Below are 22,900 nucleotides of genomic sequence, written 5' to 3'. Positions count from 1 at the left end.
CTACTTAAAACCCTTCAGTGTCTCCCTAATGGTGGCATGCAAAACCGTTCAAATCCTCCTCTCCTTAGGTATTTAGTTTTGTCTCCCAACATTGCTCTTTCATGCCCACACACTCCAATCATACCAAAATGCTTGTAGTCACTTGAGCTGTTTCTTGCCATTTCACACCTCTGAGTCCTTAAACATGCTTGTTTTTCTTCCTGATTTTGGCAGACCCTCCTTCTGCCTGGAGAGAACATCTCTTCAGTGTTCAAGACCCGTATGACTCTTCTCTTTCCGTCCTAAGGTACAGTTTTCCCATTCTGTAACTTATACCACATTCCTTGTGGGACTTATCTCACTATCATGCATCTTTTTTTATTTTAATAAGACTTTCTGTATTTATCTTTAGACTGTGAGCTTAAAGGCAAGGCTCTATGTGTTACTGGGAACTCTACACCAAGTAAGTGATGCAAAGTTGGTGATCTGTTTGTTGAATAAATGAATGGATAAATGAATGAAAAAATGCAGAGCTAATAGTTTGATGAATCCAGTAGTCAGGCAGTTGCATTAGGTAAGATGCAGATGCATTGGTTATAAGAAATAGATAAGGCAACTCTATTCGCTTAAATAAAAATTGGTTCACATAAAGTTTCTGTGAGAGTTCCAGGCCAAGAGTTCCATAGTTGGGCAGCTCAGCAATGTTAGCTGGATCTGGCTTTCTCTCTTTCATTCTGCTTCTTCTTCTCCTGGCTCCCTTTTGTGGTTACAAGTTGGCTGCCAACAGCTCCCAGAGCTCTAGGCTTCCAGGTGCTTTTCAACAGAGGGAAAGTGACTTCTCTGAAATCTCTCTCTGAATAGAGAGGATGCATTTCCTGCAGGAGCTACTAGGTAACATTTTTCCAGTTTCATTACACAGATAGGATTGGGTGGCCAGTCCTAACCAATAATTGTGGCTGGAGGTGAGGATGCTGCGGAGTCAAATGCTCTTCCAGAGAGCTAATGGAATTAACTGTAAGAAAACACAGGGCAAGATGTGGATACAAACAGGGCTATTTTAGAGAGAGGAGGTAATCACATGACTACAATGGGATGGAGAACATGCACCCAAAGCCATTCATGCAGTCTGTGCTGACCCTGGACTTCTATTCCTGGTTGGGTGTGGATTTGGGGTTCTCACTCACTATCCTCTCTCTTATAAAAATAAAGTGAAAGTTTATAACACTAAAACAAAATAGATGTGTGTACGTGTGTGTGTGATATACATACACCTTCAGAGCTTGATTTGACCTCCAGAGTTTGTCTCCTGCTGTCAAGGTAAATGTGAAATTATTTGCATCTCTGCAAGAATGAAGTGCAGCAGAAAGGAACCTACTCACTAGAGAAGCCAATTTGCTGCTCTTGTAATATACACAACCTGCCCTCCAGGGGACACATTTCTCAATGTCAAATACTTTCTTCTCTACTTTTAAAAACGACAGGTGCAAAAACCCTGTTCAGTGAAGAAAATCTTCAACATTTGAATTCTTGACTCACTTGCCAAATCTAGGGAGGTCCAGCATTGTGGAGCTCCACTATGGGCCGGGAATTTATTTACATTGTTTCTCATAATCCCCACAGTGATCACTCTAGAAGAGACCTGAAAGGGTCTTCACAGGGAAGGCACTTTGCCTCACTAGCCAGACATGTCACAAATACATAACCGACCTGCCCTCTTCATTTTCATCCTTCATCTACATGCTGAGGTTTTCTTTTGACATTTTTGTCTTCTGATTGTGCCATTTTTTTTTACTTCATCACAGAAACACAAACAAATAAAACACAAACATCACCAAGCAAACAAATAACTTCTCTCCTTCCAAAACGAGAAATAGGAAACACAAAATCAAACCAAACCAGCACCACCACCACCACTACCAACTGCTGGCTTCACAATAAGAGCCTCCAGCATAGGTTTAAAGCTTGGCTTGATCTGAAATAGTTTTACATATGTCTCGTTTAATTCAAACAAAATTCAATCCTGTTTAAAATGTGAGGAAACATGGACACACAGGGAAACAATTTAGTTGAAATATGCTTATCCTGCCTCTACCTCAGTGATGTATGCTATCTGGCAGGCTTCTCTCCATTCTAGTCTTTGATTTTCTCTCTCATTAAGGGAACTGCAAGCCAGGTTCTGCTATGGAATATAGAAATATAGTCATGGGCAAGACCTATCTGGACCTGCTCTTCCAGAGCTTAATTCCAGAGGAAAAATGAAATGAATCAAGATCCACGAATTAAGATGTGATCAATAAAATTTCAGCTGGTGATGCTTGCTATGAAGAATGTAAAATAGGGAGATGTGGTGGGAAGTGCCTGGAGTGGGGAGCTAAGTTGGATGGGGTCAGGGAAGACTCTTTGGAAGGAGAAGACATTTGAGCAGAGATCTATATAATAGAAAGGATGCAGCCATAGGGACAGGGAGATATGAGTAGTGCTTTTCAGGAAAGGGGGTAGCACAGTCAAAATTTGAAGGAGAGAAGGCAGAGTGATGGATGGCTTCTGGATACCTGTCCTTTATATGGGTTACATCTGACCTTAACACATGATTTGATTTTCACAGCAGCCATATTTTATACAAATTATGCCCATTTGAAAGATGCATAAGCTGATATCGAGAGCCAGTGGTGCACTTGAAATGATATAGCTAGTCAAGAGCAGAGGAAAGATGGACCCCATGCCTCATCTACCAGTAGTTGAGTGTGAGAGAAAGCAGTCCATACAAGACTATCTTTACTTCTAATACCAACTGCAATTTTGGGGAAGGGGTTCTCAAAATCAATTTTGAGGAAAGGGTTCTCAATTTGCTAGAAGGACTTAGAGAACTCACAGAAATCTGTTATACTCATGGTTACGGCTTATTACAGAGAAAGGAAGAAGATGAAATTCAGCCAAGAGAAGAAACATGCAAATCAGAGCCTAGAAATGTAAGAAATGTGGACTTTTCAGTTGTCCTCCTTGGGAGTCAGGACAGAGTTTGTCTCCTGGCATTGATGTGTGACAATGCATATAGAGTATCGCCAATCGGGGAAACTCATCCAAGTCTCAGTGTTCAGAATTTCTATCAGGACTCCATCATGTGGGCATGATTGATTGTTTGCCCACATGGCCAACCTCAGCCGCAAGCCCCTCCAAAGGTTGACTGATATTACATGAACAAGAGCCCTCACCTCAAGTCATATTGTCACTATACATTGTGACCAGTCCCCACCCTAATTCACATTGTTAGACTGTTCAATGTGACCTTGGCATGACCCAAGGCCTTCAGGCAAACAAAAATACCCTAGCAGGCATGACATCCCAAAGGTCTAGAGATCACTAGCCAAAGCAAAGGCCAGACCTCTCATGGAGAAAGTTAATTCTTGACTCTACACTTAGCTGCACATTTTCCATCGAACTTCGTTTCAGTGGTGCTCAAGCTTTGTCACACACATTGCTCTTCTTCTGTCCTCTGGGTCCTGTTGGATAGCAGGTAAAGTACAGCTGGGCTGCAGTGGGAAGGTGCTTCCCTGCACTGCTGGTCACGCTGGGCCATGAGCACCTTCTACTCACCTTGGGTGGGATATTTTCTCACCTTCCAGACTTCAGGCTTCAGACCAGACATTGGGGGGTTATCTGGGAGTCAGTCTGGGAGAGTGATGGAAAGCAGCATGCTTGACAGTTTGCTTTCACACAGCACTCTGTTCAGAAAGGGCAAAGTGGAAGAGAGGTAACAAAGTGCCACTCTTCTATTATCACTAAGGCAACTGTCCAGTTCAATAGTCTGGGTCCTTTAGATCCCTTCCTGAGAGGATCCTTCTTCTGACCAGAAAATCGTCAGCTTTGTTTGAGGGCAGCTGCATTACTTGTGAATCCACTTTGGGCCATGACAATTCAAGCAGCTGCCTTTCCCATTGCGAGGGCAGCTGGAATCCCACAAAGAGAGAGTGGGAGCAGAATTGCTTGTGGACTCACCTGAAATGGGCTCCACTTCCTTCTGTACCTCTGCAGTTTCTATATAAGAACCTTCATCCACCTACCTCACTTTAGTCTAAGCTATTGTACCTTAAATGATCCTTCCTTTTCATCCCGGCTCTCTCCTAAGTCTGGTCCAATCTGAAATACTCCTGCAAATTTCTTCTATAGAGAGGCTGTATGGTGGGTCAGTGGGGATGAGGGATCACACAGAAATCAATTAAAAAGCCAAGTCTGCTTCTTGCTAGCTTAAGTCATGTGGGTAAATTACTTTGAATCTCTGAGCCTGTTTCCTTCTTTATGAAACATCACAAGCTTCTTGTGAATCAGTTTCTACATACAAGTGTTTAAGGCAGTGATCAATAAATTGCTAGCTATTATTATTGTTATGGTGGCTGTTGTAAAGGTTAAACAAGGGAATACACTCATTAGTATATGATGGTTACTCATTGCACACATTCTCCTTCTTGCCAAAGTCTTCATCATTCTCTCTGCTTAGCTCATAAAGAATAGCATTTGGTAGTTGAACACACACACACACACACACACACACACACACACACACACACACACACACACTGCCTCACTCTTTTATCTCCAACCACAGCAGCCTCCCGGTTTTTCCTCAAGTGCATCGAACATGTCCCATGTTCGACATTTGCCCTTGTATTTTTTTTGCCTATAATGTTCTTTCCCAAGACAGCTGTGTGGCTCGACACTTTCTCATTTGGATCTGTGCTCAAACATCAGCCCCTCAGAAGCCATTTCTGGCCTCACCATCTAAGAGAACAGTCTGAGCTGCTCACTCTTTTCCCTCTGCTTTGTTTTCTCCCATGGCACTTACCATTCCTCACATTATGTTATATGTCTGATTGTTTATTTTCTATCTCTTTCATCATAATTTAGGTTGTATCAGTGCATGTTCTTTGTTCAGTACTTAACCTCTGTTCCTAGAACAGTGCTAGATACATAGTAGGTGCTCATCTAATATTTGTTGACTAAATTAAAGGATACTCTCTTGCATTGTATTCTGTTGGTTTTAATGTTTTGTTTACATGTAAAGGCATGGAGAATTGAGTCCAGGACTTAGTTGTTTTCTCCTTTTCAGAACACGAAAAAAAAGCCTTGGTTTATATCCTATATTCACTGAAGACATCTAGAATTTAGTTGTATTCATCTACCCATCAATCTCTTTTTATTGAAAATGCATTTACTAATGTCTATTTTGTATTTACTCTTATGCTTGACTTTCAGGAATATTAAGATGATTGTAATGTCATCCTACTTTCAAAGAGCTCACAGTCCAGTAAATTAAAATAAAAGGGCAGGAAAAACAATGCATTTTCAGTGGTTACTCAGTAAACTATAAATACATGCACCTATGTGCAAAGAAGCACATTTTTTAGGAAGCAATGCTCTCTGATATTATCTATTCTTGTTCATTTTTCAACAATGCTGGTGGTAACTTACTAAACTGATTTTATGACTCTTCAATGAGTTATAACTTACAATTAAAAAGCATAACTATAATATAACTTATTTTCCTTAATTGCATAGAGAATTATGTAATTATTCTTTCACAGACATTCCATATCTGCCTTCTCACTATAATAAAGATGATTATGATATCACTACTACTATTAATAATAATAGTAAGTAATATATTACCATATACCAAATGCTGCTCTAAGCGCACATCATGGATTATTTTGTTAAACACTATCGTAAGACTTTTGTGTTAGGCCTGTTGTTAGCTCCATTAAATAGACATAGAAAATGGGTCCAGAGAGACTACAGTCAGCTTATCTAAAACATCAAAGCTGGTGAAAAGCAGAGGGCTGGAATCTGTCTTCAGAATTGTGTTCTTAACCACTGTACCATATTAATTTTCCAGAGCCACTGGATTTAGACAAGGACCATATCTGTCTTTACTCATCATCACATCCCCAGGGCTGAGAACCCCTGGAAACCCTCCTGAGCTCTTTCTCACTTTTAAAGATGTGGTGGTCTCTTCAACTCATAGTGTGATCTAATAGAGAACATGTCTGATCTCTGTGTCAACTTCTTGGCACAGAGTTTAATGAACACTGGGCATTTCTTGAACTACAGGAGTGTTTTTTTATGTTAATGAGCTAGCTTAAGATGGTCCTTAGGTTGCTTCGGGGTGGGTGTTGGTCATCAGAAAGACTTACTTCATAAGAAGAAGGTTAACATTTTCAGCAACCTAACCTCTGGGTGAGGGGACTGGAGATAAGTTCAATCATATGGCTAATGATTTCATCAATCATGCCTGTGAAATGAAACCCCTATGTAATAAAGATCTCTAGACATCAAGCTCAGTGGAACTTCCTATTGGTAAATGCATTGATGTGCCAGTAGGTGAGATGCCTTATTCCGCCAGAGGAGGGCACTGAAGTTCTACCCTGGCCCCACTCTCAAGACCTAGCGCTATGCATCTCCTCATTTGGCTGTTCTCAATCCATATCATTTATAATAAAACCATGATCATAAGTAAGCACTTTCAGTGAATTCTGAGTCATTCTAGTGAACTATCAAAACTCAGAGGATGTGGGAACCTTCAAACTGATAGCCAGTCAGTAGTGTAACATCTGAAGTGGTTGGTCTCATGAAGGACTCAGCCCCTTCTGGGACCTGAGGCTAACTCTGGGTGGCTAGTGTCATAAGTGAATTACAGCTTATCTAGTTGGGGTGAAAAAGGAGCATTTTGGAATTTGTAGCTGGCTAGCCAGGAATGTGGATATTTTGGGGACACTTGAAACCTGAGGCTTATGTCTGAAATGGGGGCAGCCTGTAAAAGATTTGGTACTTACTGAGGGATCTGTACTAACTCTGGGAAATTAGTGTTTGAATTGAATTGAATTGAATTGTAGGACACCCAGTCAGTGTAGAAGAATTTATGTCATCAATTCATAAGAACCCACAGGGATTTCTGTGCTTCTCAGTGTCTCACAGCATCAATGTGCGCTATCAACTGAGAGGCTCATTTTAAAAAGAAAACACTAATAATTAATGAGACAAACTGAACACCATACCTACCCCACAGACATTTACCACAGAAAAAAATTCATGTTTTGATGCATGTTACATTAGATATCGGTCTGTCAGCAAGTTATTATTTGAGGAAAACAGTTCTTGCCAGGGCCAGTGACCTCAGACTGTGTAGGTGCCAAGGAAAGAGCAAAGATTTTGGGATGGCACGTACCTGAGCCAGGGCTTGGGATCATCCACTTATCAGTGCTCTCAACTAGTCTAGTGATTCAAGCTTTCTGGGCCGCAGTGCTCCCCTCCCCCTCATTCACTGAGTCCACATCCACACCCACTGGTAGTAGCACAAATTTAAAAAAAGAACTTCCTCACATCATTAGTTTCAAGGAATGAAATGATGGACAACTCAGCATAACATCATCCCATTCCAAGAGCTCTTGGGTCCATCCGATATATGGGTCAGGTATCCTAATCATTGAGACACACTAAAGTCTTAAATTAACTCAACATCAGTTTGGTGGTGGTCCAAAGATCCCAGTAACTCCCCTTTCATTCAGGAGGTCTCTCTAGTGAAGAGGCCTCATAGTATAGATTTCTAGGTTTCTCTGTCCTCAGATGTTCCTGCAGTCACTCTTGAGTGTTTCCCTTCCTAATGCACATGTCTGTCCAACCTCCACACAGTCAGCCTCAGCTCTGTGCAAAAAGAACTGCTTACTTGCAAACTTAATGCTTATGAACACCAAACCTTCACCAGTTTTTTAGGAAATTAGAACTGATTTCCTTTCCTGTGTTTCGCAATCTTTTCTTCCTCACCTTCCCAAATGATTGCAGCTCCCTGCCTCCTGGCCTCCCCAGAACGTCCATTCTAGTGCCTTCTAGACTCCATTGCTTTCCACCTAAACCCTAATGTTCTTCTCCATGGATCCTCATAAAATGAGGGCCATGAGATTTCTGTTTATTCTTATTTTATTTTTGTATCAACAGAAAAAGTGAGATACTGACATCTATTTTGCAAGAGCTGTTAAGGATGAAATAAGAAACCGTATTTGAAGTGCAGCTTATTGCTGGAATTTGATAAATATTAATTTGTGTTCTTCCTCCACCCACACAGAAGCAGGAGCAAATGTCCCTCTGGTATAGTTTAAGTGCAATAGAGGTTTTGGATTATTAATGATGGCCATGAGCCTCTACAGCCTGTGCTGTGGTCTGTGTTCTCCCCACCCAGTTATATCTTGGAAAGTCACCAAATTCCTTCTTTCTCTGGGAGTGGCCTGGGATTTTCAGGGCTGGTCTCTGTTCAGAGAGTTCACTTCAGGAACATAGAATCCTCTGGAAGCTGGAATTGTGGATTGATCCTTACTGTTTCAGAACGACCTTTGTTTCTCTGACTCCAGGGAGAAGAGAAGGGGCTGCCTTACTTAGAGGTTCAGCACCCAGAAAACCACCTCATTTCAGCATCCCCACTATCCTCTGCATGATTGCCTGAAGTCTCTGTGGAGGGTGCTGAGGAGGGAGGAGCAGGGGAGTCTTCTGTTTCAGCCCCACAACACTGAGCCTGCAGGCTGCATCGGGAAGGCATTATTTTATATTTTTAGCATGATCCTAGTTGGCACTAAAGTATGTTCAGAGGCTCTCTGGACATTTTGGCTCTACATTTTGAGGCCAATTGTCCAAGGACGTCTCCACTTCAGTGACTTTGGAGGGGAAGAATTTAGAAACTTTCCTGGGCTAAATGGAAAGGGGGCCCAGAACCCAAGGTCCAAGTATAGAATGTCATAACAACAAGAGATCCCCGAGACCAGGGAGTTAAACTGCCTTGTTTTTAGAAAATAAAACTGAGTAGGTGGGTTGTGATGTGTTTTTCAGTGGCTCTGTTGGACTTTGCACAGGACTTAAAAGGCCGGCGCCAACATTTAAGGCACTGTGAAGAGGCTGCTGGTCAGCCAGCAGGACAGGCCAGACTTGTGATCTTCAATTTTGTCACCCCATTGGTATTTCCTCTCATGTGTTCCTGAAGGATGTGGAAGAAAAATACAAGCCCAGGGCTGTGTTGCCATCCCTGCGTTTTCCAGCACGTACTGCCTCTGCTCTCAGGCCCCTGGACCTGCAGATTGTACCGGCTGGTGCCATCTGTTCCAGGCAGACTGGCAACTGTAATTAAGGATGATGGTGAGGTGAAGAGAAAGATCTGAAGTTAAGGTCTTAAGGGCTGAGCTCGAGTCTCAACTGCATTGGACTTAGGTATACAAATAGATTATTCGTTGTTTATCTGAAATTCAAATGCACCTGAACATTTTGTATTTTACTAGTTGTAGGGAGCCTGGAAAGTGAAGAAGGAGATGGGAAACTCTTCTGCCCCGACATGGTCTGTCCCTCTGGGTCACATTGTTTCTGTGCCTAAGAGGCTGAGGTTTTGTATATATCTGGAACACCCTGATTCCAATGGGTTAAGTTTCTACAGCCACCCTGGGGAACTGACCATCTTAACACTACCCCTGGAACAGGATGTGGGCTGGGTCCGACTGGTTTATCTGAATGGATGTCACTTTCACGCTTTTTTAAAGGGATCATCTAATTGGGTTGGATTGTTCTATCTTAAGTTGGGGCAGGGGAAACTGTGTGAGCCTCACACCAAACTCCTCTCACGTGCCTTCATTTGGCCCAAGCTTTTTGCCATTTCTGGTCCATCCAGTAATAGCCAGGGAGATAAAACATGGTGCTCTACTCCTGGGAGGATCTATGCATGGACACACTCCTCAGAAAGAGCTGACACTCTTCACTCCATGGGCTCTGGTGAAAATCTTTTCCTTATGTCAGATATCCAGACTCTAAAGACAAATAAAAGTACACAGGATTTGAAAGACATAGATCCCTATGAATATAAGATTTTATTATGTAGATCTCAACTCTAGAGTCCAGAGCTGTTGATTTTATACGTCACAGATACTGTTGGGAGATAGGATAGGCCCCACTTGGAGCTCCCTAAAATACCCTCATGGAGAGCTACCAGCCATCTCCACCACATTGTGAGACTGGACTTACTATAGGCCATTATTTTTTGTCTGCTCAGTTATCTAATTTCAAAAAGTGTTTATAGCAGAATCACCAGCTGAGGAGAGTTGAGCTTAGACTTAACTCACAAGTCAGCACTGTGGTTTTAAAATCCAGAAAATTTACCTTACAACCTAGATTTATGCTTTCTTTTGGAACATCAGATCTGGCAAATCTGGAGCCCCATTTCTTCAGTGAAATACTTGACTTGAGCTAAATTGTGGCTGCTTCCTAAAATCTGGAGCCCCATTTCTTCAGTGAAATACTTGAGCTAAATTGTGGCTGCTTCCTTAGATAGGTCACACTTATTCAAATGTCCACAATCTCCACCATTCTTTATTGTCTCACACTCAGCTCATTTTACTCTTTCACACCTACTGCCTAGATCCATCTTTTCCTACCTCAATGTTATCCCCCACCTCATCTGACCAGATTGTTGATTGCAAGAGGAATTTAGCCAACTTCATATATTTCCTCTGAGTTTACTACAGTCATTCATTTGTTGATTCATTTAATAAATAAGCAACGAGTGCTTGCATGCAGAGAGCTATTTTAGATGCACGAGTATATTTAAACATGATTGATCCTTGCTCTCAAGTAAAGCACAATTAAGATGGGAAGGTGAACAAGCTGACAAACACAGTACAATACGATACCTAATTAAATGGAGGAGAGTAGTGTGCTTTGCGAATACAGGGGACATCTGATCTCATAAGGGTGGGAACGATGGTCAAGAAAGACTGCCAGGCTTTCCAGAAAAGCAGCTTGTGCTTGTTCTCAAGGACAATTAGGAGTGAGCCTGAGGAATAAGAAAATCAGGGTGTTGTTCTAAGCTGGAAAAGAGAAGTTTATGAAAGACAAGAGGTAATTTTGCGTATGCACAGGCCAGTGTGCTTGAAATAGAATGTGAAAGGGAATATGGAGGGACACTGACAGCATCAGCTACACATGAAAGGGCATGGAGGATGAGAGGGAAGGATCTGTGGAGCTTCCTAGGCAGCCATCTAGCAGGCAGAGGTCCTAAATCCATGGGTATTGAGGATCTGGACCACTATCATGCACCAAAGTGGGTATCAGCAATGAAAGAAGGGGCTGTAGATTAGCACAGGCCCAAGAAGACCATGCATGCCATTCTTAGAGTCCTCTGTAGAGCAGGGATCTCCAGTGGATGGAGCTGGAAGAGTCAGAGAGAGACTTGGCTTCTCTTCACCTTCTGCAGGGATGCAAGATGACTCCTGAAGGCTCTCTCTCTGCCTCTAGCAGAAGGATGGGGAAGCACAAGCAAAAAAAAAAAAAAAAAAAGCTGACCATGCCCCACCCCATTCTTCATCTCTGGAGTCAGATCCCTGGCTCAAGAGAAGGGAAAATTTGTTTGATATAAGATTAAGGTTTAAACTATATTATATGGAAGCAAACTGTGTCCATCAATAGATGAATGGATGAAGAAGAAGAGATACATATATACCATGGAATATTACTTGGCTTTAAAAAAAAAATGAAATCTTACCATTCATGACAACATGGATAGACCTAGAGGGTATTATGCCAAGTGAAATAAGTCAGGCAGAGAAAGACAAATACCATATGATTTCACTTACATGTGGAATCTAAAGAACAAAATAAACAAACACAAAAAACAGACACATAGATACAGAGAGCAAACTGATGGTTGCCAGATGGGAAGCGAGGTTGAGTGAAAAAGGTGAAAGGATTAAGATGTGTAAATTGGCAGCTACAAAATAGGGGATGTAAAGTACAGCATAGGGAATACAGTCAATGATATTGTAATAACTATGTATGGTGTCAGATGGGTACTAGACTAATCAAGGGGATCACTTCATAAATTATATACATGTCTAACTATTATGCTGTATACCTGAAACTAATACAATATTGAAGGTCAACTGTAATTGAAAAATAAAAATTAAAAAAGGTTTAAATTGTATTAATTTACAATTACTAAAAGTGAGTAAAATCTACAAGCTCTGTACAAAATGTCATTGAAGGACAAGAAGAGAGCTTGACAGAACCTGGTTTAAAGCAGTGATTAGAAAAACTAAATAAAAGGTTTATGTGTTTGGAATTCATTGGCTACAGAGCACATAATATACTGGTTATACGAAGTTGACCAAGATTCAAAACAATAGGAAAGACTTGTTTGAGTGGCTTATCTTAAGGTTCAGAGTCAGACAAAGGTGGTCTGGGAGTGAGAGGGGGCAGGAACAACTACGGGAGGAATAGGGCACAATGCCGCAGAAGGATAACTGTAATGTAAAGGCATCTGCCCATCAGCAGGTGAATAACCTGCCAAGCAGCTGACCTCATCCAGGTGGGACTTTTGAAGGCTTGGGCACTAAATAAAGAAAACCTGGAAAAGTAGCACAAAACAGGCAATGTTGGCACTCAGAGGATGGTGGCGGCAGGCACACTCGCTCTTTTCACTCTGTGATCGGGATGTGTAGGTGACTGGTACTTCCATGGGTGCATGTCCTTCCAAATACAGGTCAGCCACCTTCTCATGTCCACAGTGACCATCAATATATACAGATCAGTGTGTCTGTTATGTTTCCTCTTATTCTCAATTACTGTGAATTAATTTCTGCAGAATCACCGAGAAGTGAGAAGATTTACAACAGATTAACTTTCATTTAGTTTAATGGAATTGTCTAAATGCATAAATTCAAGCCTGCCTCAGGCTCATGAATTTTTATAGCTCCTGCTTGGTCTACAATCCTTTTTTCCCTTCTTTTTTTCCTCCGTCCCTCCCACTTCCCCTCCTACTCTGCTTTGCCTTCAGAGTCTACCTGGGTTCTGCACCTCTGTCAAACACCTTGGAAGCCAGGAGATGAAAGCTTTCAGAGAGCAGTATAAAAGGTATTTACAGCTTGTCATTGCAAATACTCCTGTTTAGATATAAATGAGTATAAATGATGATGACAAGCAATTTGCTTTATGGAAGCTGATATTAATGACTCGACATATTTATACCTACTTGCATGATCAGATTTTTTTTTCACCAGTGACATATTCTGGTCCAAAGTGTCTTATATTAGGAATACCCTTCTCATATTAAGAGAAAAACATCTTCCCAAGTTCTTATATTATTCTCATGGGCACTTAGGATCTCATTTTTTTATATTTAGTGGAACCTCACTATGTGAAGCAGGGTGTACACAGGATACAAGTTTTCTATTAATCGAACGAATAAAATCCTCTGGGTTGATTGCTTCTGTAAAATGCTTGGGTCTGTGATGAGATAGGACTGAGATGGCCCCACCCATGCAAGCTCAGTCTAGTGGGTACCATGGAATAGTCGAGGGCAGGGTTAAACCTGGATAAACCTGCTCAGTTTCTTGTCTAATGCTAACTTCCTGCCAGCTTGTTGTAGAAAGCTCCCAGAATCTTCAGGAGTGATGGTGCTTATAATAACTACACCCTAGGATAAGGCAGAGCAATGATTTGGGGAATTAGAACATTAATCAGCCTATATTTTTCTCTCTTCCATGACTGCCCCCTTTAAGCCATTGTCTGGAAGGGACTTGTCCAAAGCAGACCATCACATAAGGAAACAAAACTTCTCAGGTTATTATTTTAGGAGACAAAGGCCAGGATGATAGGATAGAAGACAGTGTTTGAAAGACAATTCATTGAGACCAGGGAAACTCTGAGTTTTAAATTAGATGAAGTAAGGGGCTTTTGGCTTCATCAGAACTAGACTTGAGGAAGGTGCCAGAATTGCAACTACATACCACACCATGACTGGGGTGAAGAGTGTTAGGATAGGAAATGATACAGATTAAGTTTTCCCAGAAATTTGTCTTGTCTATCCTCAAGGCTATTTTAAGAATTAGAAGGGGAATCATGGAGCAATCAGGTGCAGAGATGACTGATGTTTTTGAGACTGGAGACAGAGGACCAGTGAAGACCATTGACACAATCCGTTCATGAAGTGCCATAGGCTGGAATGGACATGGTGGTGGGAATGGCTGTGATTCAGCATGAATACCAGTAGGTCTGTGTGTTCAAGAAAAGACAAAAGAAGAGCAGAGTGTGACGTGAGGATTGCCCCTGGGTGTTTCAGTGATGCAAACTTCTACTTGGTAATGAACTTCTTCTCTATCCACCAGCTTTCAGGGTACAGTTCCTCTTGCACAATTCATTTGCTGCTTAACCTGAAACACAGATAGATTAAAAATTAGTAAGAATGTTTATATTTGGCTTTCTATAATTCCATGATCAAAACAGAACTTGCAGAACAAGAAAAAAAAACAAAAACAAATTATAGCTTTGCCCTTGAGGATTTCATAGGAATATGAAGAAAGAATCCTATGAATTATTTCCTCCTCGGGGAAGACACACTCCTCCCAAGCTATTTTGTAACATCCTAGAAGATGGAAAGGCATAAAATATAACTTCTCTTGAGATTGTCAAAAATAAAATTAATTCTAGTTTGAGGGATGAGAAAGCACAATGGAAATTTCCCTCACTGAGCCCACAGGCAGCTCTGTTCTCTGGCAATTTGCAGATTGATATACCTCAGCATGCATTTATCCAAGCCCCTCCTAAGCCCCTCAGGCACAAGGGGCTGTGCTTGGTACTAGGGATTTGATTCTGGAAGCAAAACCTCAGTGGGGTCAGCAGTGCACAGACCTGGGCAGCCCAGCTTCTCAGGGGAGGCAGATGCTGCACAAAGTCTAGAATGCAATAGCTTTTGCAGGGTGGAAAAGAGTTTATAGGGACTTTCTAGGAGCTGGCATGCTGAGAGAAAAGGAGGAAGACCAGGGCTTCTCCTTTCTGGTCTGGTTATATTTATAACTCCAGCTCTGACAGCCTAGACATGTTCTCTCTACTGGCAAGACTTCTTCAGTGGCTTGAGAAGCCTATGGGCTACGATCTGTAGCCCTCATGGCCAATCACAGTTACTTGGGACATAGTGTTAGGTAGTTAGGTAGCCATGAGCGATTAGAGCGAAGCCTGCTCTGTAACCATAGAAATCACAACACTTATGGCCCAACAGAAAGGACTGCCCCCTAGGACCTCTCAGAAAAACTTCATTTTTCAAACAACAGTATCCTGCTTCCAGGAGTACAAGTAAATAAATGACCATAGCATAGCAACCAGTCTACGCCAGCCACAAACACTTACGCAGTAAGGAGTACTCTATCTATTTTTTCACCTTGACCTTGTTATATCATCATTATAATGTCATACATATGCCTGGAAGTTCATGAAACTAATTATAATAGACTGAATTCTGGAAACATACATGCACAGTTGACAATAGGTTATATAGCAGCCAGCTGTCAATCAAAATGACCTCACCCATCAATCAGCTAGCATCACCCTTGTAAACTCCCAGCACAGCCCAGATATAAGACAGACCTTTCCACCTCTACAAGGGTATAGCCCTCTCTGGTATAGCCTGTTTATCTCTTGAAATGTACTTCGATAAATTTTACTTTTTTTAAACTTTGTTGATCTGCATGTGGACAGAAAGGACCAAGTCCCCCCAGTATCACTGAGGCAATGACGTACTTAGATCACCCCCAACAGTAAGAATAGCATTTGCTCTCACATATCTTCTCTTGTAATGTGAAATATGTAGATTTTCTTTTTTTGGTTATCTAGATTTATTAAAACAAGATTCCTACCTTGCAATTATTTGTGTTGGTGCTTTGTTTTCATATTAGATTATAAACTACTAAAGGGCAAGGAACAAGGTGTATTCATCTTTGCTTTCACTCATAGCATCTGAAAGCATGTAGAGCATAGCACCCCATGGCCTGGATCAGAGCACAGGATGCAAAGCAGGAGGACCTGGATCTGCCTCTGGTTTTAACCCCTTCTTTCAGTGTGACCTTGTGCAGACGACCTAACCTTTCTGAATCCTTAAAACAGTGAGGATACTAAATAGCTGCAACAGGGCCTGATTGTTAGGATGAAATGGCATGACAAGAAGTGAATATGTTAATCTTTGGAACTTAACAAATGATCAAAGTCAGACAACCATTTCAAGCTACAGCAATAATTTCCTAATGGTAGATTATTAAATATCACTTGGAGTAAGGTGAAATAGTCATGGGGAACAGGCAGGAAATAGGCATTCAGACTAACATCTGATTTTGAATCTGTCTCTCTTCTACTTGTAACTTAATCAGAAACACATCATCTGCACTTGTCTATCACAATATTATGTACCCAATAATGTACCTAAAGAAGGTTCTATTAAAGAAAAGGTCATACAGGTAATTGCCTGCTCCAGTTTCATATACTTGTTCTATTCCCACTTCTACTACAGCTTGTCTGCAGAGATCTAGTCTTACTTTTTGCTTGAATCCTGCTAGTATCAGTCACATATACATGATTAATGTGACTCTGTACATCTTATTAGAATGTAAGCTCCTTGAAGGTAGTAATTTTGTTCTGATTGGTTTATTTCTGCATCCCCAGCACCTAGAACAATATCTGACTTATGTGTTCAGTAAGTAGTGAATAAGCGAGTGTCCTTGAAGTTTTCAGCCAATCATAGCCATCCCTTTGGAGGCTAAAGCAATTTGGGTAAGGCACTGTTCGTGGCTGGTAAAATGAGTAAAATTTGGTTATCCAATGTGACTGCCTCTTGCAGTTGTGTTAATTCAATACCCAAGGAACCTCCTGCAGATGGTGTCAAAATAGTTAGTTTCCTAGCCAGACAGGCAAGGCTCATAAATCTATTGAATGCATCTTTTCTCTCTTTAACAACAAAAAACTCATTTTGAAGTAAAATGTCCTGAAGGGCCTTCAGTAATATGCATCACTGAAACAAAGAGGGTCAAACATGTCACCTCAATACTGGGAGGCATATTTCATTGCTACTTAGTGTTAACCAGCATCTCATTTGTCAACAAAGCACTGGGAGAAATAAATGTTACCAGGCAGGAACCTTGGAACAGGCTCTGTCCTCAATCAGAAAAGTATAGGTTTACAGAAGGAAGGGTCTGGTTTAGCTATGTGTGTGTTCATCGCTTCCTGCCAATAGGAATACAATAGGATGTGTGCTCAAGCTCTGCCTGAGATATCATGAAGTTAACATCTAATCAGAGACAGTCAACAGTTGACAGTCAATTTCAATTCTTCTTAAACACAAGCACAGAAAACATGTACTTTCAAAGGAGTTATAAATTATATGTCTCATATGTAACTGAAAAAGAGGTTATAACTGTGAATTATGTTGGGAAATTTGTTACTGACCTTATTTTACAGAGAGTTCAGTTAAGGTCAGAGAGGATAAATATGGCACTTACAGGATGAATATTTGTTTGTAAAGAAGGGGGAACAAGTAGGTAGAGGAATGGCTTTTATTTTTATTTGAATATAATAGCTATAACAGAGTAGAAAAGAGATTATAGGGCCTTTTGGTCTACCTTTTCTTTCACTTAAAAGTTTCACGCCATTCTCAATCGTATTCTGTTTCGTAAGAGTTTTAGGAGTCAAATTTCATGGAAAAATTTTGTCGAGTTTTTAATTAGTCTTGGAATTAATTTGCAGATCAATTTGGGTGATAATATTTTAAAAATTTTTTCATGTTTATTCTAGTATTTCACAGTTTCTTTTTTTAATGATTCACATAAAAATAATTTTTTTGAATTAAATTTATTGGGGTGACAAAATATTATGTAGGTTTCAAGTGTACAATTCTATAATACATCTTATGTATATTGCATTGTGTGTTCACCACCCAAAGTCAAATCTCCTGTCACCATATATTTGACCCACTTTATCCTTAAAAAGAATGCAGTAGGGATCCAACTTCCATTACTTTCCGGAGGGTTAGCCATCTACCCAAACACCATTTATCTAGAAATTTATCTTTGCCCAACTGGTTTGACTGACATCATCTTTAGTAGTAAATTTTCACTTATTTGTAAACTTTTTCTTCATTTTGTTGATGTCTGTCTTCTCTTCATGTGCCAGTATTAAGCTTGTAATTACTATATCTTCTTCTTCATAATTATTCTGGATATACTTCTATGTTCACTTTTCCATATGAACACGTTGAATTAGCTTGTCTGCTTCTACCACTTCTCATTCCCTTCTAAAAATGTCAATATTATTTAGAGATACATTTACAGATTTATAGATAAGGTTTTGACATTCTTACAGATTTATACAGATTTATGTATTGATTCTTACAGCCTTGATAGCCTTTTAATATTGACTTTCTTTTCAAAGATAGAGTCTTTCTATTTATTAAAATAACAATAAATTCTCACTAGCATTTATAATTTTTCTGGAAGATACAAGGAACAGATTCTCTCTAGTGTCTCTACAGGGAATGCAGCAAGGCTGATACCTTGATTTCTGCTCAGTGATACTGATTGTATTCTTTGGGTGTCCAGAACTGTGAGTAAAAAAAAAATTTCTGTTGTTTTAAGCCAGCAAGTCTTTGGTAATTTGTTATAGCAGCTACAAGAAACTAATACATGGTTGTTTCCACTTTTGAGCTATTATGAACAGTGCTGCTATGAACATTCTCTATAAGTTTTCGTGTTCATATGTTTCATTTGTCTCAGGTACAAGTGTTTGTGTCCATATATGTTTTGATTTTTCTTTGCATATACTTAGGAATGAGTCGCTGGGCCAGATAGTAACAATATGCTGAATATTTTGAAGAACTTCCAACCTTTTTCTAATATGGCTGCACAATTTTATTTTTCAACCAGTGATGTATGAGTTTCAATGTTTTCAAATCCACACCAATTTTTGTTTGTTTGTTTGTTATTGCCACACTGATAGGTGTGAAGTGGTATCTCATTGTGGTTTTCATTAGAAATTTTCCTAATGATTAATGATGTCAAGCATATTTTCATGTGCTTATTGGCTATTTATATTATCATCTTTAGAAATATATCAATTGAAATGATATGACCCTATTTTAATTGGGTTACCTTTATTTTGTTATTGAACTGTAAGAGTTTTTTTAAAGATACAAGTCCTTTATATACATATATGACTATAATTTACAAATCTTTCCTCCTATTGTCCTTTGAATCACAAAAGCTTTTAGTTTTGATTAAGTCTGGTTTACTTATTTATTTTTGATTCTTACACATTTGGTGTCACATCTAAGAAGCCATTGCCCAACCCAACGTCATAATAATCCTATGTTTTCATCTAGGAGTTTACGAAGTTTTAGCTCTTACATTTAGGTCTACGAATGATTTTAAATCAATTTGTGTGTGATGTGTGGAAAGAGTCTACTTATATTCTTTCACATATGGGTGTCTAGTTGTCCCACCACCATTTTTTTAAAAAACAACATTTTTCAAATTGAATTGTTCTGGCACATGTGTAAAATGTCAATTGACCAGAAATAAGAGGGTTTATTTTTGGCCTCTCAATTCTATTGCAGTGATTTATATATTTACCCTTATGCAAGTACCATATTATCTTGATTACTGTAGTTTTGAAACCAGGTAATGTGAGTCCTCCAAATTTGTGATTCTCTTTCAAGATTGTTTGGCTATTTTGGGTGCTTTGAATTTCCAGATAAATTTTGGGAATAGTTTGTCAATTTCTGCAAAACAGCTAGCTGGGATTTTGATACAGATTGCCCTGAATCTATAGGTAAATTTGGGGAATATAGCCATCTTGATATTATTGTCATCTGTTCCATGAACATGAGATGTTTTTCTCTTTATAGATCTTTTAAATTTCTTTCAACAATGCTTTGTGATATTCAATATACAAGTCATATTTATTTTTTTAAAAATTTACTCCTAAATTTTTTAAATCATTTTTAGATGCTATTGCAAATTGATTTGTTTTATTAATTTCACTTTTGAATTATTCATTACTAATATAAAGAAGTATAAGTGCTTCTTATATAGTGTTCTTACATTCTTCAACCTTACCTAACTTTCTTATTAATTCCAATAGTGTTTCAGTGGCTCACTCTATCTATCTCTCTATCTCTCTATCTCTCTATCTCTCTATCTATCACATCTATAAAGAAAGTTTTACTTCTCCTCCAAATTGGATTTAAAAACATTATTTTCTTGCTTAATTATTTCACTAGCTCATCCATACAATGTTGAATAGAAGTAGCAAAAGCGGATATTTTTTCTATTTTTCTTGATATTAGTGGGAAGGTATTCAATATATTTTTTTTCATTAAATATGACGTTAGCCGTGGTCTTTATTAGATGCTCTTCATCAGGTTGAGGAAATTTACTTTTATTCCTATTTTCTTGCATGTTTTTCTTTTTTTTTTCCCATTAAAGTGTTATGAACTATGTTAAATGTAATTTTGTATCTATTGAGATGATAATGATATTTTTGTCCTTTATTCTATTAGTATGGAATATTATACAGATTCATTTTTTCATACTAATTTATCTTTGAATTCCTGAGATAAATTCCACATGGTAATTATGTAAAAAATATTTTTTTTTATGTTGCTGGATTCAATTTGCTAGTATTTTGTTGAATGTTTTTACATCTATATTTATAAACTATATTCGTCTGTAGTTTTCTTGTAATGTCTCTATCTGGCTTTGGTATTAGAGTAATACTGACCTCATAAATTGAGAAGTGTTCTCCCCTTTTTTATTTCATGGGAGAATTAGTGGAGTGTTAGTATTGATTCTTTAAATGTCTGGTAGAATTCATTAGTTAAGCCATCTGGGCCTGTGCTCTTCCTTTAGGAAGTTTTAAAGTTATTAATTCAATTTCTCTACTTGTTATAGGTATATTCAGATTTTTAATTTCTTCTTGAGTCAGTTTCACTAATTTGTTTCTTTCTAGGAATTGTTCATGTTATTTAAGTTAACTTATTTGTTGGCATACAGTTGTTCATGGTATTTCCTTATAATTCTTTTTTTTCCCTATAAAGTTGGTACTGATATCCCCTTCATTATTTATGATTTATTGACTGTGTCTTCATTCTTTATTTTTCTTGGTCCATGTAAGCTAAGCATATGTCAATTTGCTGATCTTTCTAGAGAAGCAACTTTTGGTTTTGTTGATATCCTCTATTGTTTTTATAATCTGTTTCATTTATTTTTACTCTAATATTTATTATTTTATTCCTTCTGCTTGTATTGATTAATTTGAGATCTGTCTTTTTGAAATATATGCTATATAACTATGTTGTCCTCTGAACATTGCTTTACCTCCAATCCATAAGTTTGGGTATGTTGTTTATTTCACTTATTTGAAATAATTTTCTAACTTTTATTATGATTTCTTCTTTAACTCTTAAGTTTTTTGTAAATATGTTGTTTAATTTCCACATATTTGTGAATCTCTAAACTTTAGTTTTATTATAGATTCTTAATGTAACTTCATTCTGGTCAGAGAATATATATTGCATGACTACAAGTATTTAAGTTCATTGAGGCTCTGTTATGGCTTAGCAATTGATCCATCTTGGAAAATGTCCCTTGTGTGTGTGAGACGAGTATTGTGTAAACTTTGTTAGCTCTAGTTACTAAATCATGTTTTACAGTTCTATTTACTTGTTGGTCTTATGTCTAGTTGTTCTGTCCATTATTAAAAGAGGGTTATTAAACTACTATTTGAGTTGCCTATTTCCTCCTTCAGTTCTGTCAGTTCCTGCTTCATCTATTTTAAGGCTCTGTTGTTAGGTGCATATATATTTATTATAACTCCCAATGTATTAAATGTATTTTCTTGTTTTTAGTAACAATTTTTTAATAGATTTTAAAGAATAAAAATCTATCTTATTCTTTTAAGCATAGCCATTATAGCTCTCTTTTGTACTCAAATGGTATATTGTTTCCATCTTTTTCTTTCAATTAATTTTTGTCTTTGAGTTTAAATCATGTGTTTTGTAGACAGCATGGAGTTGGGTGTGTTTTTAAATCCATTCTCCCTATCTCTGCCTTCTGATTGGAATATTTCATCTATTCAAATTTGTAATCTTACAAATTACTAATCAAGTAAGATTTTTATTTGCCATATTTGACATTTTTTCTTTGTTTTGTTCTGTTTTGTGTTTTTAGTTTTTGATTCCAGTCTCTTTTGTTAAATCATTGATTTTCTTAGTGTAACATTTTAATTTCCATGCTGTTTCTTTTACTATTTTTTGAATTATTTTTTTATACTAGTTTTCTTGGGGATTACAATTAGTATCTTAAGTTAAAACAATCTTATTTAAATTAGTATTACCTCAATTTCAATAGTATACATAAAATTTCCTCCAATATATTTTCTTTTTTAATGCTTCTCTTCTATACTATTATTGTCATTTAAATGACAACTTTTAATATTTTAAGCTCTTCAACATTTTATAATTATTGCATTTTGTTGTTGTCTTTTGAATCACATATAAGAAGAAAAGTTATAGACAAAAATGTACTTATACTATCTTTCAAAATATCTATCTGGTTAACTTTAACAGTATTCTTTATTTTATTTATTTATTTTTTGTAGATTCAATTTACTATCTAATATCTTTTCTTTTGAACCTACAAGATTGCTTTTAATATTTATATAGGAGAAGTTCCTACTAGTGACATATTTTCTCAATTTTTGTTTATCTGGTAATGCCTTAATTTCATCTTCATTTTTTGAAGGCTGGTTTTGCTGAATATGACATTCTTGGTTGATAGTCTTACTTTCAGCAGTTTGAAGACAGACATCTCAGTGTCTTGTAGTCTCCATGGTTTCCAATAAGAAGTAAGCTATTAATTTTATTAAGGATCACTCTATGTGATGTCATGTTACCTTGCTGCTCTCAAGCTTTTCCTTCTATCGGTTTGACGATAATTTTTTCTAGTTGATTTTTTTAAGTCAAATTTTGGAAGTTTTAGGCCACTATTTCTTCAAATATATTTTTCGACCCTTTCTCTTTGCATATGTTTGT

Source organism: Pteropus alecto, unplaced genomic scaffold (assembly GCF_000325575.1).
Source record: "Pteropus alecto unplaced genomic scaffold, ASM32557v1 scaffold3, whole genome shotgun sequence".
Classification (NCBI taxonomy): Eukaryota; Metazoa; Chordata; class Mammalia; order Chiroptera; family Pteropodidae; genus Pteropus; species Pteropus alecto.
Note: the sequence above shows the minus strand (reverse complement) of the source record.